At 41.2% G+C, this 23,713-nt stretch overlaps 1 long non-coding RNA gene across 1 annotated transcript in view; it reads right to left on the reverse strand.

Annotated features, from left to right (window-relative positions):
- Positions 1–7,497: 7,497 nt before the first annotated feature.
- LOC142829600 (uncharacterized) overlaps positions 7,498–23,713 on the reverse strand; it is a 63,844-nt gene continuing 47,628 nt past the window's right edge. The window contains exon 3 of the long non-coding RNA XR_012904158.2: positions 7,498–10,125. This is a non-coding gene — a long non-coding RNA (uncharacterized LOC142829600). The remainder of the gene's footprint in view (positions 10,126–23,713) is intronic.

Raw genomic sequence — 23,713 nt, forward strand, 5'->3', positions numbered from 1 at the left:
TAAATAATTATAAAGCCACTACAAGCAAAATTGGAATCAGGTCCTTTAAGACTAATTCTCTGCCCCTCTTTTCCCATTGAAGTCTACAGAATGAATTTCTTATCTTGTAAAATCAGGCTTTATATTTCTAAATCAGAGCTAAATATTTCTTATTGAGATGCTATTGTGTGTATGTCTTCTACAAACCAGTGTAAAGAGAAGAGGGTATGTGTTTACTAAAATGCGGTTTGAATTTGTATTACTATAATTTGAGACATCTACTATAAGGCCTATGCAAAGACACAGAGCAGATACAGAGTAACAAAGAAATTCAGATACATTACTCAAAGAATAGCACAGATCAAAGCAAGCAATTTATTATGATTTATAATCTTCATATATTATCCATAGAACATACTGAAAGTCAATTTAGCCTTGGGAGTTGCTGAGTACTTGAACTTCCATTGAATTCAAGGGGAGCGGAAGATGCTTAGGATTGGCTAGATTCTAAGAGAAATACTTCAGGATTTATATGAAACAAAAAACAGGTCTACGTAGCACTTTAAAGACTAACAAGATGGTTTATTAGGTGATGAGCTTTCGTGGGCCAGACCCACTTCCTCAGATCAAATAGTGGAAGAAAGTTGGCATGACCATATATACCAATTTTCTTCCACTATTTGACCTGAGGAAGTGGGTCTGGCCCACGAAAGCTCATCACCTAATAAACCTAATAAACTTTAGTCTTTAAAGTGTTACGTAGTCCTGTTTTTTGTTTCAGCTAGACCAGACTAACACGGCTACATTTCTATTACTATTAGGCTTTACAGATATTGTTCATGGCACACATTGACTCTGACCTGATAAAAACAGTTATGATCTACAATAGTAGATTTTTTCCTAAGCAGGCAAGTTTTATGAATAATTAATTAGGTTAATTAATGGTCCTAGATGTTGTTAATTAATGGTCTTGATGCCCTATGTTGAGCTGTTAGGTAGCTAGCAGCATATTTGTCTATTCAAATTTTCACAGGCTTAGAGATTTTACAGAATCTCTTTATGCATATTTTTTCAAACCCCAACACTTCCTAAGAAAATAATCTAACAATGCGGTGAATGAGAAAGTAAACTGCATTATTCTTTATAAATATCATATAAGACTCAGTTTAACCATTTGATATTAGCCTTCCTGTCTGGCTGGCATTAAACTGAATGAAGCTGTTAGGCAGAGAAGCAAATAAGAAATAAAACAATGGTGAAGATAAGATATATGGAAGTAAACTATTTTCAAGGGAGTAAAGATACTAATGGCTGGGTCACTAATTGGAAAATACTATTTTCAAGGTGCCAGACAGAATTACAGAGCTGATTTGCCCAGGTGAAAGCAAACTAAATATCAAAACTACTATCAAAGATTTTAAAAACCTTCTGGAAAAACAAGAGGAGTGAGCAGCTAGTGGCAGTGGCTAGAAAGGCATCTCTGTCACAGAAACATTGAGTGCAGGCTGCAAGAGCTGTCTCTCTCTAGCAGCCAGAGATGGAAGCAGCTGGAGTCTGGGGAATTTACCAAAGCTTGTAAGGAAAGATTAAAGCTTAGGGAAACATTTACAGAGGCATTTATTGTTATACCCCTTTGTTCTGCATGCTATGTGTCTTTGGGTGAATAAACAATGCTTTGTTTTTAAATAAGCTGTTTCTGAGTCTCTTTAATCAACTGCTGTCACAGACCCCTGGAGGAACAAGCTTACAGGTAACAAATGCAGCAGGCCTGTCATGTTAACAAACAGTAGACAAGGGCTGCGGCCCAGAAACCCAGGCTTAAAGGGGTAAGACCTCATTATTCCACCCACAGAAAGAATAAGATAGCAAAATCTGTCATCCAAAGGGTGTAATGAGATCTACAGCACAACTCATCCAACAATCACGAGCGTATAATGGGAGTAGAGACTTTAATTGCTGGGTGGTTCAGTCTGAAGTGGGGTGAGTAATACAGTTCCATTCTGGGGAAAGTTCAGGTGGAGGCTTGTCACTTGAAAAGAATGCACACAGAGAGGTTGGGGGAAGAGATCAAGGTGTGATATGCCCCTATACTATGACGTATGATATTTAAAAAGGCTAATTTTTAAGTTTCTCTCTGACAGCAGGCTTATTCCTTCTAAGCTTTCATCCTCTATGAATGCGGCTTGTCTTTCTACACTTCTTGGTACCTCAATTATAGCTAGTATATCCTGCATTTTGGCCTATTATCTGACTGCATGGATGGCAGGTCTTGCTTGAACTGAGATGTACTACACAATACTGATGATTATAGTAACTATATTTCCCTATGCTAAATACAGCACATGTGATAAATCGCTCAGATTTAAGCAATCAATCAGAACTATTTAATACAAACATTCAAAATATTTAAATTGACTGAGCACCAATTAAAAATACATATGCATTATTATAACTAATAATAGGTAAAAAATTAAAATATATACTTACAATTAATAGTTACTGCTCTTTAGATGTGCCTACCTTGTCCTCATCTTGCTATCCACCAAAGGCTGCCCAGGAATGGGGCTGAACCCTGCGGCAGGGGGAGCCACCCAGGAACGGGGCTGAGCCCCGTGGTGTGGGCCACCTGGGAATAGTCCCCACAGCAACAAAATGGCATCAATCCCGCAGCAAGGGCTCCTTGGGAATGGGGCTGTAGCCAGTGGCAGGAGTGCCAGAGAAAGGGATGAAACAAAAAAGGACTATGCAGCACTTTAAAGACTAACAAGACGGTTTATTAGGTGATGAGCTTTCGTGGGCCAGACCCACTTCCTCAGATCAGATTGTGGAAGAAAATTGGCATGACCATATATACCAAAGGGATACAATCAAAAAAGTGAACACATATAAAATAGACAAATCAGATTTTAGAACAGAGGGGGGATGAGGGGTAAGGTGAGTGTCTATGAGATAATGATATTAGAGGTGATAATTGGGGAAGTTATCTTTGTGATGGGTAAGATAATTAGCATCTTTGTTAAGGCCCATTCGTAAAGTGTCAAATTTAAGCATGAATGACAGTTCAGAGGCTTCTCTTCGAAGTCTTGTGTTGAAGTCTCTTTGAAGCAGTCAAAGAGAAAGGGATGTCAGTCTTGGGGAGGGAGTGCCGGCGGTCGGGACTTCAGTCTCATGTTCTGGAAAGGCCAGCAGTCTACCACCCTTCTTTAGTGTGCACAGGGAGGGAAGACACACACTACTACTTAGTTTCTCCCTTGGTACCATGCCTGACTCCAGATACCACATGCTGGTGCCTGCTTTACCACCAGCCACAAATAGGAGGCTGCTGCAGCTGCACTGACCAGGGAATTCAAGGACCAGCAGAGGGCATACAAATATGGGACATTTTGCCCCCTTTAAAAAAAGAAAGTCGGGATGCCTGGAAGACAGCTTAAATACAGGGCAGTCCCAGTGAAAACAGGAGGGATGGTCACTCTACTGATAATGCACTGACAGCTTTGATGAATCTCTGCCCTAGCAGCCTCTGCTATGCTTGTTGAAAAACAAACTGTAAAGTCTGCATGTACTCATTACTTGTCTTACACCTATTTGTTTCACTAATTATATAAGAGATTGTATGTATAATTGTCATTCAACTGTCACTTAATCCCTTTTTACAGATTCCTGATGACTCAAAAGTATTTTGGTTAATAAAAAAACCTACGGAGGATTGCAAGAAACCTCAGATGAATTTAAACACTATGGAGATCAAATAAAACAATGTCAGTTGCCAGTTAACTTGGATACATTAAGGGAATTCACATTAGCAAAAATTACTTAATTGCACATATTCACTGAGGATACGTTTACACTGCGCACTTATTTTGAACTAAGCTATTCTGGAATAGTTATTCTGAAATAGCTTATTTTGAAATAGCACGTCTACACTGCAGGGAAGCCTCAAAATGAGTCCACAGCAGGCTTCCCTAATATAGACATGCTATCTTGATTTAGAGCTGCAGGAGGCACTTGGGAGGAATAACTTAGATTGGCCCTGGTGAGGGGCTATTTCGAAATAACAGCAGTGGAGCGTCTATACATGCGTTATTTTGAAATAGCAATTTTGGAACAAGTGTTATTCCTCGTAGCCGTAGAATGAGGTTTACAGATTTAGGAATAAGCCGTCTGTTATTTCAAAATTATTTTGAAGTAACGGAATGGCTGTGTAGACACTCACATTGTTATTTCGAAATAACGCTAGTTATTTTGAAATAATGGTGCAGTGTAGACTCACCCTCATTAGCCTACAAATTCAGAAATACTCTCATGGAAAAAAAATCAAGCAGCAGCTAATATCATAAATACTGGACAGAGAATGCTTTGGAGAAACTACTTGATGAGGAGAAAATAAACTAAGTTTAGATAGATATTTAAAGGTGACCTGCAAAATATATATTTTAAAAAATACAGACATTTTAGAATTATATCCTGGATATCCCAATTAGCCATGGCATATATTTGCTGTTGTAAAGATATAAAATTAGAAGATGTATGGAAATAATTTACATCAGACTTCAAAAGGAATCTCTTTTAAGGAGAGAAAAACATAAATACTGTTAGGAAGAGACTTTTCCCAACTCATAATATTGGCATGAGCCTATGCAGGGAATTGAGATGCTGGATAACATTCTTGAAGGAGCATTCACAGCACTGATTTTTCTTAAAAACTGAATGTTGCAGAATGTTGTCCAGTACAGGTTAGCTGCAGCACAGAACCTGGGTAGCCCCAGCTTCCCACTCAAACACATACCCACATGTTCCAAAAAAAAAAAATCCTCTTGAGGAATTTGATTTATTATCATCAAACACATAACATACAGGTATCAAGACTTATTCTTCCCCACCACAGATTTTCTTCCTTCCCCACAGGATCCACCCCCTCAGCTTATAACACTTCTACCAGTGCTACAGAGTTCTTTACAGCCCTTCTTTAAAAGATAAACCTAATGGTTTTTCCCTTGATACAGGGTTTCCTTGCTCCTCATAGGGGCTTGCCTAGAGATCTAGATCCTGGCTGGCAAGCTTTTCCAGCCTGGCTTCACTTGCCAAGGAGCCTTCATGAAGATTTCGCCTCTTCAGATAGATATACAGGCTAGCATTTTATACAGCTAGGTCACAGGGTATGAGGATACTAGAACTGGGAGGTGTGCTTGAAGCACGTCTGCTTACCTGAGCTAGCTTTGATCGAGCTTTAAGGGGCAGAATTTAGGAACAGGGCTAGATGACCTTAGGCTACAAATATCGTTCTTGTATTTGTCTTTCTAAATATAAAGACATCATCTGCAATGCACACAATTTTTAAATGTATGGTGCCTTATATGTCCTTTTTACTTAGTAATCCTACAAACCATTTAAGAAATCTCAGCTCATAGCACAGTCCAAATATATTAGCTCATAGCCAATCCAAAAAAAAAAAAAAAAAAGATGCAAGAGCATACCTGAGTAAATTTGAATTTACCTGATATTTATAAATTTAAAACCTAATCATGGAATGGAACATTCTGAAAAGTTTTTTTTGTTCTGCAAATTCAGCTCCTTTATATTCTAGACACAATAAACCCCCTTAAGAACATAGTAAGTTTTGTGACAAATAGCCTCATTCTTCTGCTTTGAACATGCTCAGATTTTTTTGCCTACAGCAAGAAACATTCCCCAGGGAATATAACATGGGGGAGTAAAATGGTGAGGGGAGCAAAGGGGACAATGAGAGAGAGAACAGATTTGGAGGCAAGAGAAAAGAAAGATGTACATAAGATTATATATTTTTTTCAATTTAGACATTATTTATTTTAAAGGGCTGATCCTGGTCATGCTCCAGAAACTGTGTGGCATAAGCGACGAGGAGTCCTGTGGGACCTTATAGACTAACAGGTTTATTGGAGCATAAGGTTTTGTGGGCAAAGAGCCACTTCGTCACATGCATCTGATAAACTTGTTAGTCTATAAGGTGCCACAGGACTCCTCGTCGCTTTTGCAGATTCAGACTAACACGGCTACCCCTCTGATGTGTGGCATAAAGTGACTCTTAGTCTGTCCTACAGAGAATTTCACTTGCACAGGGAAATCCCCAGAATTTTTTTTTTTTGGGGGGGGGGGTAGCCTCCATAGCAGCTCTATGGCATTCCCATCCTAACTAACTGTTGAAGGCTTGGATAAAGAAAGTGGGGTTTGGCTGGGACTTCTAAATGCTCATAACATCCCCACCCCTCAAACAGTTCTTTTAAGATGCTGACAAACTCATCACTGGGAAAATGCAAAACAGTTCTCTTGGGGGACAGGATATGATAGATCAACTATCACAAAATGATCTACGGTTATTTAGAATTTGCACTTTATGATTTTACCATCATAAGCAGAAGGGTGATATGCATTGTAACTTTCACTCAGTACATTTCCTCACACTGCCGGAAGATTATGACTGAAGTTCCATTGACTGCAATAGGATATATTCAAAATATACCTTTGATATGAAGAAAACAACAACAGCGTGGTTCTCTTGTGGTAATCAGAAATTGAACATGATATATACAGGTTTACTTCTATTGCAGCCATATGGTCTGATCCTATGCCCAGTATAGGAAATAGAAACACTTGCAATGATTTCAAAGGGCTTTGAGTCAAACATTTACCAAATCAAAATGTAAGTTTGTACATGATAGCAGTCATGAGCATGCTGGCAGCAGATGATGGAAGCACAGCAATAACAGCTGTACAATGGAACTCTGTGGAAATGGAGGCCTGTATGGATCAGATTATGATCACAACTGATCCACAACTGGGGTCCAGAGGCATTAGGCATAACTCTATTTCCACCACCATATCACAGTGTGGATAGACCCCATGCGGGCAGGGAATCCCTAAGGGGGTGCAGGGCATTGGGCAACTCCCCCCAGTTCCCCAGGGATGAAGCATAGAGCAACAACTGCCCTGCTTCTGTTCCACCCCTCTCCACCTTTCTTCCCCAGTCCTGCCCCTGCTCTGCTCTCATCCTGCCTCTTACCTCCCCTGCATGCGGACCAGGAAACCAAGAAGTTTTAGTGCAGGAACTGTCAGCCAATGCTGATTGGCAGCATGACATCAGCTGGAAGTACAAAACAGCTGAAATGCAGAAGAGCAATGTTCTCACCCCAAGTGCAAGGAGGCCAGAGAAAGGAGGTCCTGCCTGTAAGGTGGTGAGAAACTGTTCCAGAGTGACAACAACCCAAAGAGAGCCACAATCTGAAGAAGCCTAAGGCATGTCTAAACTACATTCCTCTGTAGACAGAGGAAAGTAAATAAGGCAAATCGAAAGTGCAAATGAAGCACGGATTTAAATATATTGTGCTTCATTTGCATATTTGCATTGGAGTGCTTTTTCAAAAAAGGGTTTTTAGAAAGTGAAAGAGGAGTACGGGTTCTTTCAAAAAAGGGTTTTTTTTAAAGAACTGCATCTAGACTGTGTTTTCACTTTCAAAAAACCCTTTTTTGAAAAAAGCACTCCAACACAAATACGCAAATGAAGCGTGGGATATTTAAATCCGCGCTTCATTTGCACTTTTTATTTGCTGCATTTACATTCCAGACATAGCCCTACAGAACCTTTTTACACCCAAGATCATTTTTTAAATGACAGACCAAGCCAAGATCTACCGCCCCGCCCCTTCCTTGAAACCCTGCCCCTTCCTTGAAGCCCCACCACTTCCTTGAAGCCACTCCCTCTCTATTCTCCTCCTCTCCATCACTTGCTATTCCCAATTCTTATACTGCTGCTTTAAAAAAAAAATTATTCTGTAGGAAGAGGTTTTCCAACATTTGGCCTGTCTAGACTGGACCAAATGTCAGAAAAAAACCCTTCTTTTGGAAGCCCCCTTATTCCTTGTGGAAAGAGGAATATAGGGGTGACTGAAAGAGTATGTTTGCTCTTCCACTAAAAAAAGTGGATGCAGAAGAGTTTTTCTGGGATATCTCCAGAATCCTGAAAAACTCCTGCAGTCTAGCCGGACCCTTGCTGGGTTGAGACAGGATGTATAGTCTCTGGGGTGGGAATGAGGGATTTGGGTGTGAGAAGGGGTGAGAGGTGCAAGCTCTGGGAGGAAATCTGGATGCAGGAGGAGGTAGAGAAGGGGACACTGGCTCGGAGAGGGGGCTCCAGGCCGGGCAGTATTGGAGTACTAATCAAGCCACAGGCTTGTGGATGTGAGGGTGCAGAAATTTGGGTTGGGGTATGTGAGGGGCTCTGGGCAGGGGGTTCCAGTGTATGATAGGCTCAGATCTACGATCTGGGGAAGGCGGAATGCAGGAGTGGTTGTGGCCAGATGGAGGCTTGGCCACAATTGGGGGTTTGTTGGCCAGGCTTCATTTTTAAATAAAATACTATGTCAAACAGAAAAAGTTTCTGCATGGTCTTTATTTATGAGAATGGCAGGGAACCTGCCTTGAGTCAGGGGGTCACTGACCCATAGAAAAGTCATTTGGGAGCAGGTGACACAGTACTGGGGAGGGGTGCTAGTGGGTTCTGGTGCCGAGAACAGGGTGCCAGTGCGGGCAGGGGAGAGGGGGCAGAGTGCCAGAAGGACAGGTTTCTGCAGCAGGAGACAGGGTGCTGGAGGGGGGGACAGGTTTCTGCAAAGAGGAGTAGGGGGACAGTTTTCTGTAGTGAGGAAGGCAGGGGGACAGGATTCTGCAGTAGGGGACGGGGGCCAGAGGGAACTGTTTCTGCAGAGGGGGCAGGGTGCCGGGGGGCAGGTTTCTGCAGAGGGGAGGCAGGTTTCTGCAGCGGGGCGGGGGAGGGGACAAAGGAGAGGGAACAGGGGAGCAGGTGGGGGACAGGTTTGGGGCAGGGAAGAGAGAACAAGGTTCGGGGGCAGGGAGTCCCCTACACCAGCCACGGAGGGAAGCCTCTGTCCTGCGCTCCCTCCGGGCTGCCCTACGCTTAGCCCAGGGAGGCTGCGCCTAGCTCCAGCTGTGCTGGAGCAAGCTTCCCGGGCTGAGCGCAGGGCAGCTGGGCTGGAGCGAAGAGAAGTGGCTGCCCAGCCAGATGGCCATGGCGCTTAGCCAGGGTGCACCATGCTCCACGTGGGCAGGCGCAGAGGAGAAGTGGCCCGATCAGCTGGAGCACAGGGCAGCCTCTTTCAGCTGAAAGCCACAGTCACCTGGCTGGGGTGTTTCAGCCCTCCCGATCTCCCAGCTCCCACCATTCTGCGCAGCTACTCACCTGTGTTGTTGCTCAGTGAGTAGCTGCTCCTCAAATGAGGAAATCAAATGTAAATGTACTGCGCAGGCACGCAGTTCAGATAGGACTCAAGATTGACTCTGAGAGCCCCTGAGATCGACCGGTAGATCGCGATCTACTGGTTGGTGACCACGGACCTAGAGAGATAGGAAGGAGCAAAATGTACAGCAGAAGTCTTGTTGAAGACTGATTCCACCTGTTAAGGGCTTTGAGTAGTAACCAGTGGAGTGGGTAGGCCTGGGTTTCCTTACATATTCCTTAACACAGACTTAAGAACTAAAGGGGCTCTAGCCCTCTTGAGGACAATGATCAAATAACCCCCACCAAGCATAAGGGGAAACCTGTACACCCCAGTGGGACAGAAATTAACATCCTTGCCTCCAGAATACAACTATATATGTACGGGTATTTTTCATGTTTCTATTATGTTAAATATTGCTGTTAATGTCGCTAATACTATAATTGATGTATATGATTATTCATATGTACTGTGCAATATATTTATGATTTGGACACTATCTTGGTAGCCCTTCACTATGGACTTCTGAGCTCTTTTCCCTGAAAATCAGGAAAAAGGGAGAAGGCTGCAGAAGAATCCAGAGACTCAGAACTTTTGCGCCATTGAGACTATATTAGGGTGCTGCACATAGCAACCACTGCCGTGTGTCACACTGGCAGCAGTGGAACAGTCACTTTGCGCAGGCATCGAGGACCATCAACACCAGCATAGTATACCTGAAGATCTTGATCGAGCTATGACACCTGCTCCAATAGCTGGTTCTGTCTTCTGTCCTAACTACATCAAGAACATTGGAAGGCTCAGAGCCCATTGATTGCTCAGTGACTGGCTCCAGGATATCAGCTGCTGTCCATCCTCTTCTTGCCTCTGCCATGAGGACCTGCAAGTATAAAAGTATTTTAAAATCCCATAGTGTCACTAAGAGTAGTTGTATCCCAGGCTTCATGCCTGCATGGTTAAACTATGGATGTGTTTTGGCTGTATTTGTTTATCATGTCCCTGATTTTTCTACACTTTCCTCAGTAAACTGTAGCTTGTTTTCACCTTATTTTGGATTAAATCTTTATTTACCTGGGGGGTATGGAGTTTTAATTTACCAGGTGATAGATACTGGATGCTGGAGTCAAACTTTCAATCTTCTAGTCACTTGTTGCCATAACATTCTCAGTATAATACAGAAACTCAGACAGATAGCTCTCTCAAACATGAGCAGACTCTGTGTAATGCCCTAGCTGAACAAAGGGGAGAGCTGACACAATGGAGCACCAATAATAATTACTACTAACAAAAATTAAGGCATAAATGTATGAAAGTTTTGTTTTTTCCTACTATTGACAGCCAATAAGCAGCCTTAAACCACAATTTAACACACATAAGTTAGAGTAAGTACTATTTACAAGGAAGTAAGGCATATGGTACCAGAAATTACCATCCACTGACAGTTAAGAAAGAGAAATACTTCTACAACTGCAGAATTGCTCTATCTCATAATTTTAAAAGTGAGATCATTTGACATAAATTAGATTATAAGATCTTCAGTGCCAGAGACTATGTTGTCCTTCATGTTTGTACAGTCCCCAGTACCATGAAGCTTCAATTTGATTGGTATTTTTACAAGTCACTATACATAAAAATAAAATAGTAACAATAACTATTATCCCTGCAAAGAAAACAAAACTGCATGACTAGAGAGCAAGATGATGAGACAAAGGCAATACCTTTGGACACAGACAAAATAGCTGAACAGATCTCCTAGAATCCTCATGATTACCCAGCAGGCAAATCATTCCTAACGTTACTTTGGGAAAAAATGAATTTAACTGGCCAGTTATAATGTAGTTCTAATGGCTGGCAGATGACCCTTCCTCCTGCCAAATATATCTCATCCATGATGCTGCCATCTGCTATTTTTAATGGAAGTAACATTGTTATTGTCTTCTGCCAGATATAGTTGAAATCCATCCCTTTATCTTTGCTATTAAAAGTAGGGATGTTAAAAACCGGGTAACTGGGTAACCGTGTAACGGCTGAAAATTTCAGCCATTACACAATTACATGCACCTGCAGTGCACGGTGGCAGCCAGCTCCCAAGAAGTTGGTGCCAGCTCTGGCTCCCGCCTGCTGCCCTGCTCGCAGGGAGCTAGAGGCTGCTCTGTCGTGCTACCTCTGTATCAGAGCAAGCAGCGCGGGGTGGCAGCCGGCTCCCTAGGAGCCGGTGTGCACTGGGAGCTGGCTTTTAATCTGGCTCCTGGTGGGTACCGGGTCCTCACTCCTCCCCAGGTCCCAGGAGAGGGCGGGAGCCTGTATCAGTAACTGATAAAGTCCAGGCTTATTGGTTATTCATGTAAACGATTAACCTATTACATCCCTAATTAATAGCAACCCCCCCTCCAAACTGTTTCAGTGTATTTTGTTTACAAATCAGGATAGAAGGCTGCTGTAGCTACATTCTCTCTCTTTGGGAACAAATGTACTTTACGGCCACTATACTGCCTGTTATACTGCCCTCCAATTCCATTGTACTATCACCATACAGAAATTTCCTATACAAATTTTCTTAATAACCGATTTGAAACTTTTGAGCTGTGAAAACCTTGCTTCCAATCTCTCTTTTGTTGCTCTGTGTCCAAAACAAAACAAAGTCAAAATGTGCTACCAAACTTTTAAAGGGTGGCAACAGGGTAAACATGGACAGGACTGCATGGCAGGCATTGCTCAATTGATTTGTACTCCAGCTTACAAAACCTTAACTTGCTGTTTAGGAAAAGCCCTTAATTTCATACACACATTTTAAAAAATAAATTAGTTTCTTTACAATACATTAAAAAGTCTTCTGTCATGCATTTAAATGGGATCTGTATTCCTGAACCTTATTCTATCTGCATCCTCACACTGTTAAGCATATTGCTTCTTGATTTTTTGTTATGTCTTGGACATATTTAAAATGCATTAAAAATTCAAATGATTTACTCTTCTTTGTAATTGGTTATGCTGATTAAAATAGCTTTTGTATTTACACTGCAGTTTTTCTATACAGGTATGGAGACTGCAAAATCTTTTTGAAAAAGATGGGAAATGGATAAACTCAATTGATGCACATTCATCCAAACTAAGTTAAAATAGTCTATAGAAAAAAATTACTTATAATTTTTAAACTCTCTTCTATTTCTTTCTCCCTTCAGCATTTTGGTTTAGTACATCAGAGGAAAAAAATACTGTGGGCCTGATTATGGTGTCATTTACATCAGAGTAAGTCAGCTAACAGTTAAGTTATTGAAGTTATACTGAGGTAAAAATGGTGTCAATGAGATCAAGTACAGTCTCTGTATTTCAGTTCCTAAAGGGGCTATTATCTCAAATTAAAAGCTTTCTATTGTATTATCAAATCATTATACTGTGTTATAATTTGTTTCCTTTAATAGAGAATAGCAGATTAATCTTATCAGCATATAGGTGAAAACAAACAAACAAAAAGATTAAAAATTGCTATTGTTACATGATATGCAAGAATGAGACTGCTGTGCATTCCAGCTCATCTTCCATATTAATAAGAAGTAGGGAATGATGCATCTTGCGCTTTACTACTCTCATGTCAAATTTACATGTATGCAAGCAAATAAGAGGACATAAGACTGAGAAACAGCAAAAAGAATACCCTCTGTGGTGAACTGCAAAAGGCAGATTTCTATTCCAATTTGCATGTGAAAAGATTAAACTACTGGCATCTTCATTCTTCACATTTCCAGGTTTCAAATGATTCCTCATACTATCAGTGCCTTACTCAGTCTTCACCTTTTTTTTTTACACACGTCCATATAACCATTATGGAATAAATGGGAAGGTTTTTTGTCTGACGTATCTTGTTAAATAGCAAGGAAAACCCAATCAAGCAAAAGAAATAAAAACAAGATTTCTTACTTATACTTATAGCTATTTTTATTTCAGTAAACAGAGATCTTAATTGCTTGTGGTTAGATCACAAAAACACTATTGTGTTGTACACCGTTTAATATGTTAGACAAATATGGCCAGAGGTCTGAACTGTGGTTAATATGTAAAAGCATTTGGTTTTTTTTTAATTTGCTGTTAAAATACTTTTATGCTAGAACAGAACTTTCCATAGTACAAATTTAAGATTCCTGTTTGCTTTTACATTCAAATGGAAAATGCATTCTACAAATTCTTCCCTGCTTCAGCAAGATCCTTCTGTTAGGAAGCAACATTAAAATATCGGACTTCACTGAGATCATATACAGCTATGTGGATAGTGAAAGAGTTACAAATCCTTCTACAAACTATTTTATATTTATAGAGTTTCATTTAGAAATTATCAATAGGTATTAACTAGGGATGGGCCTAAGTAACCCCACTCCTGAAATTTGAGGGTATGGAGAAGGGACAAAAATGTATTTATTATTTATAGAAGGATTTGGGGAATCATTGTGGGGTCAGGAGCCACTGACCCACAGAAAAATCAGTTGAGGGCTGCACACAAAAAGCCCAACTGAGGAGAAAGACACTCCCCACATTTCTTTCACACACTGGCCCAGCCTAGAATATTTTATGTGCTCCAGCACCGAGGTGAGGGAGCGTTAGGGGTGGGGGTATGCTGGAGCACAGGTTCTCCAATGTAGGGGGGGGCGGAGAGAGGGGGTGGAGCCTTGGGGCCCAGATCCAGGCAAGGTGGGGGCCCCATCCGGACCATGGGCCTGAGGTTTCCCACCCCTGTTTTATCGGTATCTCTAAAATTATCATCATTATAATGTCTGGGAAGATTTTTGCCATTTCAGCTTGAAATTTCATGAGAACAGTTAATCGTGGTTGCCAAACTAGACCTTAGGGTATGTTCACATAGCAAAGAAAAGCCCAGGGCTGACCCACACCAGGTGACTCAGGCTTAGGCTGTGGGGCTCTTCTCACTGCACTATAGACTTCTGGGCTTACACTCTAGGATGGGGTGGGAGGATCCCAGAACTCTGACTCCAGCCTGAGACTGGAAGTCTACACAGCAATGAAACAGATCCACCACCTAAGTTCAAGTTGGATGGGTTTTTCTTTGGTGCATAAATATAGTCTTAGGCAAAGGCTGTTGAGGGTACTAAGCATCCTCAGGTTCAGGTCATATAGGCTTAAAATGATTTAATCACTTTTCTTCCCTCTGCTTCCTTTTAGATTGCAGAATCCTGAAATATATAGCTATTGCTGGAAAATCAGGTCACTTTTAAAATATTGTTTTCTAAAAGTGAAAAATGGCTTAACTGCACAACTTTAAAAAATGCATAATTTACCTAAGGCTCATAAGCCATTCTCATCATATAAACATCCTCTGTTTTGCACTCAAGGTGCATAAAAGATTCATGAGCCCTCAGTGACTATGTGTGCTCATTAGACAACATAATACCCATTAGACATCTCCTGCAACTAGAAACTCCAGCTGGATTTCTAGTGTGAACATCCAATACCACTAAAAGAGAAACCAAATACAGCTTGATAGAATTTTGCAATACAAGTGCTGTATCCACTCCTGCCCCCACACACCTAGTTTAGCGCCAAGTTAGATGTACCACACTATTGCAGAATATGTCACCCAGAGCTGCAGCTGGGAACATGCTGTACAAGGAAGCTAAAATGTCAGCTTAACCAGATATTTGATTGCATGCACTACAGAAGGACAAAGCTCAATTTTCTGTGCGGCGAATAGGGCTTTCTTGAGACACCAAACTGTGTGTTACATTTTGTGTAGATGTTTTCATTTACTAGAATTTATAACAATTGTACAAGGTAAAAATGGAAACATTCAAAAAATATAACGCCAGTATCATAGTGACCATCTCAGGAAGTTAAACTCCTTCTGGAAAATAAGGATGCCAAGAACAGTATATTAAATATATAGCCAGGATAGTAAAATCAGTGCTCAGTCAAAGGATCTTTCTTTAAAGTGGTGTTTCTCAACTCGGGGGTAGGAATGTTAAATGGTTAGCTGGTAAGCATTCCAGTAAGCATGAGGTTACCAGTACACTTACCGATTAACCAGCCCTTGCCAGTGAATTCCAGCGGTGGCTAGCTGCACCAGGCTAGAGCAACCCCAGCCATGGAGGGCAGTGGGACCCCATAGCAGCAGCAAGACTGGGCAGTGGGCTGGGTGGCAGGCGCTAAATTAAAACAGTTTATTAGTTAAGAGTTATTTATTAGTTCAGTGATATTTTAACATCTCAATCTGGGGACTGTGGGATAGGTTTATGGGGGCAGGGAGTGTCGCAAACAAGGCCACCATTGGGGGTAGCAAGCAGGGCAATTGCCCAGGGCCCCATGCCATAGGGAGCCCTAAATTACATGCCTCAGTCTTCGGGCCTGAGGCTGAAGCCAAAGCTCAAGTCTTCCTCCCTCCAGGCTGAAACTGCACTTGAGCTGGCCACCAGGGCTAAAACATGTAACTTTGCTTTGTGGAGGCCCCAGCCATTGCCCCCTTGCTACACCCTAATGCTGGCCCTGCTATTTGCATAAGTTTGAAATATTTGGTGCGCCAGTGTTATTCATAATTTACTTATTGATATTAAAGGCAGGGCATTGCAATTTTTTCAAGTCCAAGGAGGGTCACCAGCACAAAACTTGAGAAACTCTTCCTGGAACATAATTTGGCAGATGACATGTCCCAGAGCTCTGTGAAGACCTCCGGTTTCATCTCACATACATTTCATTAGCCCAGATTTCAAGATTTGCTGTTCCAGGGTGGGCAAGGGATGAACACTTTAATGTTCAATGAAAATTTAAGATTCAAACCTATTGGCGTCCCTATGAAACTTACCATTTTCACTTCTCCCTTTTCTCTCAATAACAAACTCCCTCAACAGGCTCAGCTAGCAATTCCAATTTCCTTCCACATCTTATATTTTGGACTTCCTGTGACTTGCATTTCTGCTCTTTGAAGCCTTTTTAGAACCTCCCCTCCCCCCCGTCTTGAAAGGAATCTTCTAGAAGGTGGCTGGCCTGCTTGCCCCTCTTCTGTAGCAGCATAGTCGAAAGCTTCCTCCTACTCTGAAGCGGGCACACGGCTGGGAACACCATGGACTGGAGAGCCTGGAGCAGCTAGGAAAATCATGGTTTCTCTAGCAACCGCTCAGGGGCCACCATAAGAATGGAACAAGTCACACCTGCAGCTGGAGACTTTTCTGCCCTTGTGCTACAGGAGTGGGGGGGAGGGGGAGAAGGGAGGCAGGCTTGCAGTATTGTCACGTGCCAAGATTAATAAATCACGAGTTAGATCCCCAACCCCTCAAAATCAGGAGATTGACCCCTCCCAGCCATAAAAACTTTTAAAGAAGATTATATGGTGTTTTTGGCATGTCTTCCCATTTCTGAACTTCCCCTACCCACCCTCAATAGATTCGACAATTACAATACTGGCAACCCTCAGAAATGGATAGTAATGCTCCCGCTGCAGGAAACTGTGCTGTTAGACTCACTTGAGAACAAATTACACAGATTTATATAAAGTAGTGCCTGATAGTGTAGCTTCCAACTTCTTCCCAAACCCCAAAATTCAAAATAATTAATGTTGTTCCCCTAACCCTCACATATTCTGGTACCTCAGTCTATCAATTAGTTATGTACCATACCCGATGTAAATTTTGTGCCCCATATCCCTATGTCTCAGCCTTTTTTTTTTTTATTCCTCGGCCCTTACATCTGCCCCAGTCCTCAAATCCATTTCAGTATTTCCCTCCCACACAGACCCACATCTGCCCCATGCCCCAGCCTCCCCAGTATTCTTCTTGCAAGCGTAGGAGCTCACCATCCTATTCTCTCTGGCCTGAGGTAGAGGGCAGTTCCAGCCAGAGAGCTTTTCTGCTCCTTCCCTGGCCTGGAATTAGAGAATTAGAGAAGAAGGCAGAGGGAGAATCAAGAGAAACTGAGCAATTTTCATATGAGAAGAGAAAGAGGAGGGACCAAAGCTGCCCTGATCAGCTAGATTCTTTCTGCTCCCTCCTCCCCACTCCATCCAAAAACTTCTGTCAGAGTCTACGGGGAAAGGGAAAGGGCTCAGCCTGCTTTCCACAGCAGTCCATTGCTGCTCTTCCCCAGAGAACAAGGAAGTGGGAAGGCAGCTAACCAGAGCTTCAAAGCATTGAAAAACTGGCTTCAGAAAGGACTAAAAATGGGATGAAACTGGGAGAATGGCAACACTACTTGCAGAGTACCTTTCACTATTGGGGCAATATACCTATCCATTGACTACCCTAAATTTAGGGCTACATCAGTCAGTGTTTCCTGATAATCTCTGGATCAAAGAGTGCAATGCCCTCAACTAAAACTGTAGGTCCTTTTCTTGTGGCCTTACACATTGGTGGGAGAATATAGATGCTCCTTTTGACTTCAGCAGCTAGTCACAGTTTGGGGCCTTGGGGATGTTCCAGTTGGAAGCAGGAATTGATGGAATCTATATCTCCCGTGATACTGCAGTTTTGCTTATTTACAAAGCATGTACAAAGGTCTGTGTATCTGAACACAAAAGGAATCAAATAGCAGGACATAGCTTCTTTTGCTCACAGCACCATAAAACATTCTTGTCAGCCTGCACCTTAGTCCAAAAACCCTCCACAAGATTTCTTCCAGGATCAGCCACCAAGCATGCTTTCACAACTTCTCCCTTAGGCTATGGCTACACTGCAGGGAAAAGTTGGAAAAAGATACGCAAACTGCAATTTGCGTAACTTTACCAGCTTTTTTTTCGAAAGGGGCTTTTCTGAAATTTGGCCCGTCTACGCATGGGCCAAATTTTGGGAAAAATCTCCTCTTTCAGAGCATCCCTTATTCCTCTCACCAACAGGAATACAGGGATGCCGAAAGAACACATCCACTTTTTCAGAAACTAATCTGAAAAAGTGGACATGTTCCTTGGATGCGGCAAAGCTGTTCTGGGATACCGCTACATTATATAGCCACTCTACATTATATAGTTCTCCTCTCAGCTTAATTACTCCAGCCTCCACAAGGGGTGGTAGGTATGTTAGCAGGAGAAGCTCTCCTACCAACACAGTGCTGTCCACCCCCCCTTGACTACTTCACCTCCCCAATTTAAACTACATAATTTATGTTGACTTAACTGTAGTGTCATCATAGCCTTATTCTTTTCTGTTCAGAGTCCTTTGTAGTCTGTCTCTCCCACCCATCTTCCTTACACCCCCCCCCCCCCCCCCCCAGAAAAAGCATCTGAGTAGATTCAAACATTTCTTTTGTCTTATGTGGGGATTATGTTATGTTAAATGAAAGGTAAATTCAAACCTATCAACCTTATCTCGTAACAAAGTTTTACCCAGCTCAAAATACCTCTCCATCTCAGCTTTGCTGATCTTCTCAATGAGCACAACAACCTATCCCAAACAGAAAAAAAATTAAGAAATGAAAAATGATACAAGATTAACTATGATCCAAGACAGTGCCTTTCTCTCAAGATGCTTTCATATCCCCCACACAAAGTAATTTTTCCTATTCACATTCTTTTGTGGCTTTTCTCTCTCTGAGTTTCTTTTCAGAGTTTCCAAACAGAAACCCAAAGATCCCTGTGGTCTCAGTTTTAGTAAACATTTTCATTGCATTACCTGGTGTAAGCAAATTCTTATGACATACACTATTAGACACAAGAAAACCATAAAATCTGCCCCTCCCCCATAAGCATTTTGTTCAAATACTAGGCTTCCCCCAACATTAAATCAGCGTAATAAATATATGGACAATAATAATATAGTTAAATCCTGGCTACAAATTAAAAAATAAAAACATTTTGTGGGTCTCCATTCATCACACAACATATGTACTTTCTATTTCCTTTTAAGGCTATATCAATGTGACCCTGGTACAAATGATAATGAAAGCTGGCCAGGGAGAAAATGCTTTCACTATCTTAGCTTCACAGTCAAGAAATAGCTATGCTATGGCATCTTTGCCAACTAGATTCATATGTCAGCTGCTGCTTAGATTATTGAGAAGCAACACCCCTTCGGAACTTTCCTCCTAACGGTTACAGATTAGTGGATCTCAGCTCTTCACTTCAAAAAATACTTTGGAGTACAGTATGAAGGATCAAATGAAACTGAACTTGGGAAATACCAGGGCTGGAAGGGTCTGAGGCAGTGTGGCACCCATTTGAATAAATAGATATCACTCCTCAAAGGGCATAATGAGATAGAAGCTACCTCTTCTTTAAATACGAAGCTACCTCATCTGTTTTCAGCTATATTAATTTATCTAGACAAATACCACACTGCTTATCAGGTTTCATCAAGAGTTTTGTATAAATAGTGAATAAGAACTTCAGGATTTGGCGCACAGTTTCAAATCCTCTTCCCAGTTCTAGTACATCAGTTAGGATTGGGGAGTTTTATTAATGGAGAAGGAGAAGGCGAAGAGAGAAAACAGGTGGGATATACACAGTAATACCAGTCTCTCTGTGCAATGATTAATCCAGCCAAGGCTCAGAGTAGGATCTATGGCCCTAAGGTACAGAAAGGCCTAAATGATCTGTGCAGTGGGAGAGCCTGTTCTGTAATAACAACATAAGAATGGTCATACTGGGTCGGACCAAAGGTCCATTTAGTCCATTATCCTGTTTTCTGACAGTGGCCAATGCCAGGTGCCACAGAGGGAATGAAAAGGTAATCATCAAGTGATCCATCTTCTATCACTTATTCCCAGCTTCTGACCAATAGAAACTAGTGACACCATCCCTACCCATCCTGGCTAATAGCACTGATGGACCTATCCTCCATGAATTTATCTAGCTCTTTTCTGAAACCTGTAATAATCATGGACTTCACATCCTCTGGCAAGGAGCTCCACTAGGTTCTTACATTATTTCAGCTGCTTACACTATTAAGAAGCAACAGCCCTAAAGAGCCTTCCTCCTAAAGGTTATATGTTGACTGTGTATTACGTGAAGAAGTACTGCTTTTTGTTTCTTTTAAACCAACTACTTATTAACTTCATTTAGTTCTTGTGTTATGGGAAGAAGTAAATAACTCTTCTTTATTCACTTTTTCCACACCAGTCATGATTTTATTGACCTCTAATATATCCCCATTAGTCATTTCTTTTCCAAGCTGAAAAGTCATTTCTTTTCCAAGCTGAAAAGTCCCAGTCATATTAACCTCTCCTAATAGGGTAGCTGTTCCAAACCCCTAAACATTTCTGTTGCCATTTTCTTACGTTTTCCAATGCCAATATATCTTTTTTTGAGATGAGGTGACCACATCTGCATGCCGCATTCAAGATGTGGGTGTACCATGGATTTGTATAGAGGCAATAAGATACTCCTCTGTCTTATTCTCTCTTTTTAAAAGATTCCTAACATTCTGTTTGCTTTTTAACCGCTGCTGAGCATTGAGTAGATGTTTTCAGAGAATTAGCCACAATGACTCCAAGATCTCTCTCTCTCTCTCTTTCTCTCTTGCTCTCTCTCGTGATAACAGCTAATTTAGTTCCCCTTCCCTCATTTTCTACATGTAGTGGTATTATGTTTACTTTGCATTTACTAACACTGAATTTCATCATTGCTTACTCACCTAGTTTTGTGAGATCTTTTTGAAGTTCTTCACAGTCTGCTTTGCAGTTAAAAAACAATAAATAGTCTGGTAGCACTTTCAAGATTAACAAAACATGGAGATGATATCATGGACCGGAGTGTTGGAAATCTATATCCAAGAATAAATAAGGGAAGGAGGGAGTGGGGGAGAAGGACAAAAATTGAAGTGGAGGAAGAAAAAAGGTCAGTGAGTAGATAAGCTTCAGAGGAATAGCAGAGTGAGTCTGTAACAGGAAAAACTTAAAAAATAACAAACTGTTTAACTATCTTGAGCAACTTTGTATCATCTGCAAATTTTGCCACCTCACTGTTTACCCTTTTCTCCAGAACATTTATGAACATATTGAAGAGGACACCAATACAGACCCTTAGGGTTGTTTTGCAGGCTTCCTATTTCTGGTATACATAAAAAATGCTGTTTCTTTTTGAGTGTTTGGCTAGCTGTTCATCTCCATCTCTCCCATCTGCCTCACCCCGATCCTTTTCAACAACATGCAGGGGCAGGGAGGAATTGCAGAGGTGGGAAGTGCATCCCCTGTCTGATCTGGAATTATAACTTTCAGTTTCTGCTCTCTTCCACATCCCATTTCTGCAGGGCAAAAGCACACCAGTTACACCGCAGGAACATTTTCCATTCCTACAGAACAAGGGGTAGGATTTGTGTCTTATCATGATTAATGTGGATACTGAATCTAGGTGATTTCACGATTGTTATTAAATGTATACACAACATTAATTTACTAAAAGACATTGTGGAACAAAACAAATGAATGTGAATAGTTTGGGAAGGCTCACTGATGGAATAGGGAGGGACCAAAGGAGGCAGTTGGCCCCAGGCCTAGCGATTCTAAAGGACCCAGTGCTGCTGGCCACCATTGCTGCTACTATGGTAGTGGATGCAGCAGAGTCCTGGGCCCCTTAGAATCACCACTGGAGTACCAAGTGCTCCACAGTATTCTGAGGACTGGGGGGGTGGGGCAATGCTGCAGTCCAGGTGGCACTGAGGGCTGGCTCCCCGAGCCCAACCCCTTCTACCCAAGGCCTGACTTCTTCTGGTGGCATGGAGTGCCCACACCCTGCTCTAGGACCTGTGATGGACGTCAGCCCTGCTAAGTTTGGGACAAGGCCGAATAAGGAGAATCCATTATAAATTAATATCATAACAAGATTTATGCTTAAACAGATGCATAGTGAAACAAATATTCATTAGCACTGAGACATATACAAAACATTCATTTTTAATTTCCCTTAGTTGAAGAGCAAAGATAAAATTATTTCAGGCAGGATGATTTTTTCTGAACAACATGCTTAAGATTAGAGGAAATGTCCATTTTAATTAAGACTTTGGCAGTAGCTTTTGAACATCACAGGTTTGTTAATTTTATATAAAGGAAAATAAAATTATATTCTCCCTGGACTCCAGCAAATTAAATGAAAATAATATTTCCAGCAGCTAACTTGAAAAGAGATATCATTAAAGTACGCTGTTGAATCTTATCTGTAGCTACTACTTAAACTTCTAGTCACGACACATTCATTCAAAACAAAGTGGCAGATTGTAATGTGGGCTGATATCTGAAGGCATTTCATGCTCATACTCATATTAAAGTCTAAATTTTACACGATCACTAGAAAGATTAGCTTTGAACTAGTTACAAAGCTGTTTTCTATTCTTTGTTCTGTATGAAATACTACAAGGTTGGGGAATGCTTAAATACTCCCCCCCCCCCCCTTCTTCCATCTACTGTAATATACCTCAAAATCAGTTTGCTAAAATAAGATACTCTGCAAACAAGGTGAAAAAACAAGTACTTGTTCAGTAATTGTAACATGGAGGGGAAAAAACATAGATCAACCCAATCAAATTACACAGCTTTCAAATTCGCAGTCCAAAATTAGGATATTATAGTGACAATTCTGTCCATCCTTATTTTGCTGCATTAGGATTATGATTTTTCTATCTGTGTGTATCTAATAGGATTGACACTTCAGTATGTTTTTTATCTGGCAAATTTGCTTTGATACTTGTCACTGCATCTTAAGCTAGAAAACAAGTGTTGTTTCTAATCAGAACAGACAAAAGTATTGTACCATTTGATGAAAAGTACAGTTTCTAAATGTCTCTGTATACGCCATACCAACCCAATGCCAGATCCATGCGGATGGTAAGTGCTGCTAGGAAATATTACAAGGCAACTCGATGCATGTATATGGTTAATTATGACTTCAGTGGAGAACAGTTGATGAGATTATGTACAGTTACTACATGATTAAATCTGTCATTTATCATTTTAAATGTAGCTGCAATGTTAATGCATTTGTGGGAGTATCTATCCTCTACATAGCATTCAGTTTTAACTTCTTGTATACTAAAGATCTCAAAGCTCAGGTTTTGTATCCTGATTGTCTTTTAAAGAAGAGAAAGAATAGCTCATTTTCAGGTTTCAGCCAAGCCTCCCTCTGTCTCTGATGCTAGTTTTTAGGATTTCAAAATTAGCCATATCTGTGTATGTTATAGTCACCTGCTGAAATGTCAGCACCAAAATGCAATCTGTAATTGGTGATACAAAAACAGAAGATCTGAAATTACAGCTCTACAGGCCCAATATTTGCAGCAAGGGTGATAGAATTCTGCAGCAGTGTTCCTTCAGCTGTGCCTGTCAGCAGTCGTACACCCACAGAATCTACTATTAGCAGAGTTTTTTTAAAGCTACCTCCAGTAGCTCTGGCTTTTCACAATCCCCAGTGCCAGCTAGCTCCCCTATCAGCCCCTATGAGGAGTCAGTAGTAGTCAAGCTGTTCAGAGGGAATAAACAGGTCAATACCATCTTAATCATTGCATACTGTGGGAATTTACAGCAAGAAGAAAACTCACAAGAACCAGATGAAA

Source organism: Pelodiscus sinensis, chromosome 4 (assembly GCF_052426305.1).
Source record: "Pelodiscus sinensis isolate ZL-2025 chromosome 4, ASM5242630v1, whole genome shotgun sequence".
In the NCBI taxonomy this organism is placed as follows: domain Eukaryota; kingdom Metazoa; phylum Chordata; order Testudines; family Trionychidae; genus Pelodiscus; species Pelodiscus sinensis.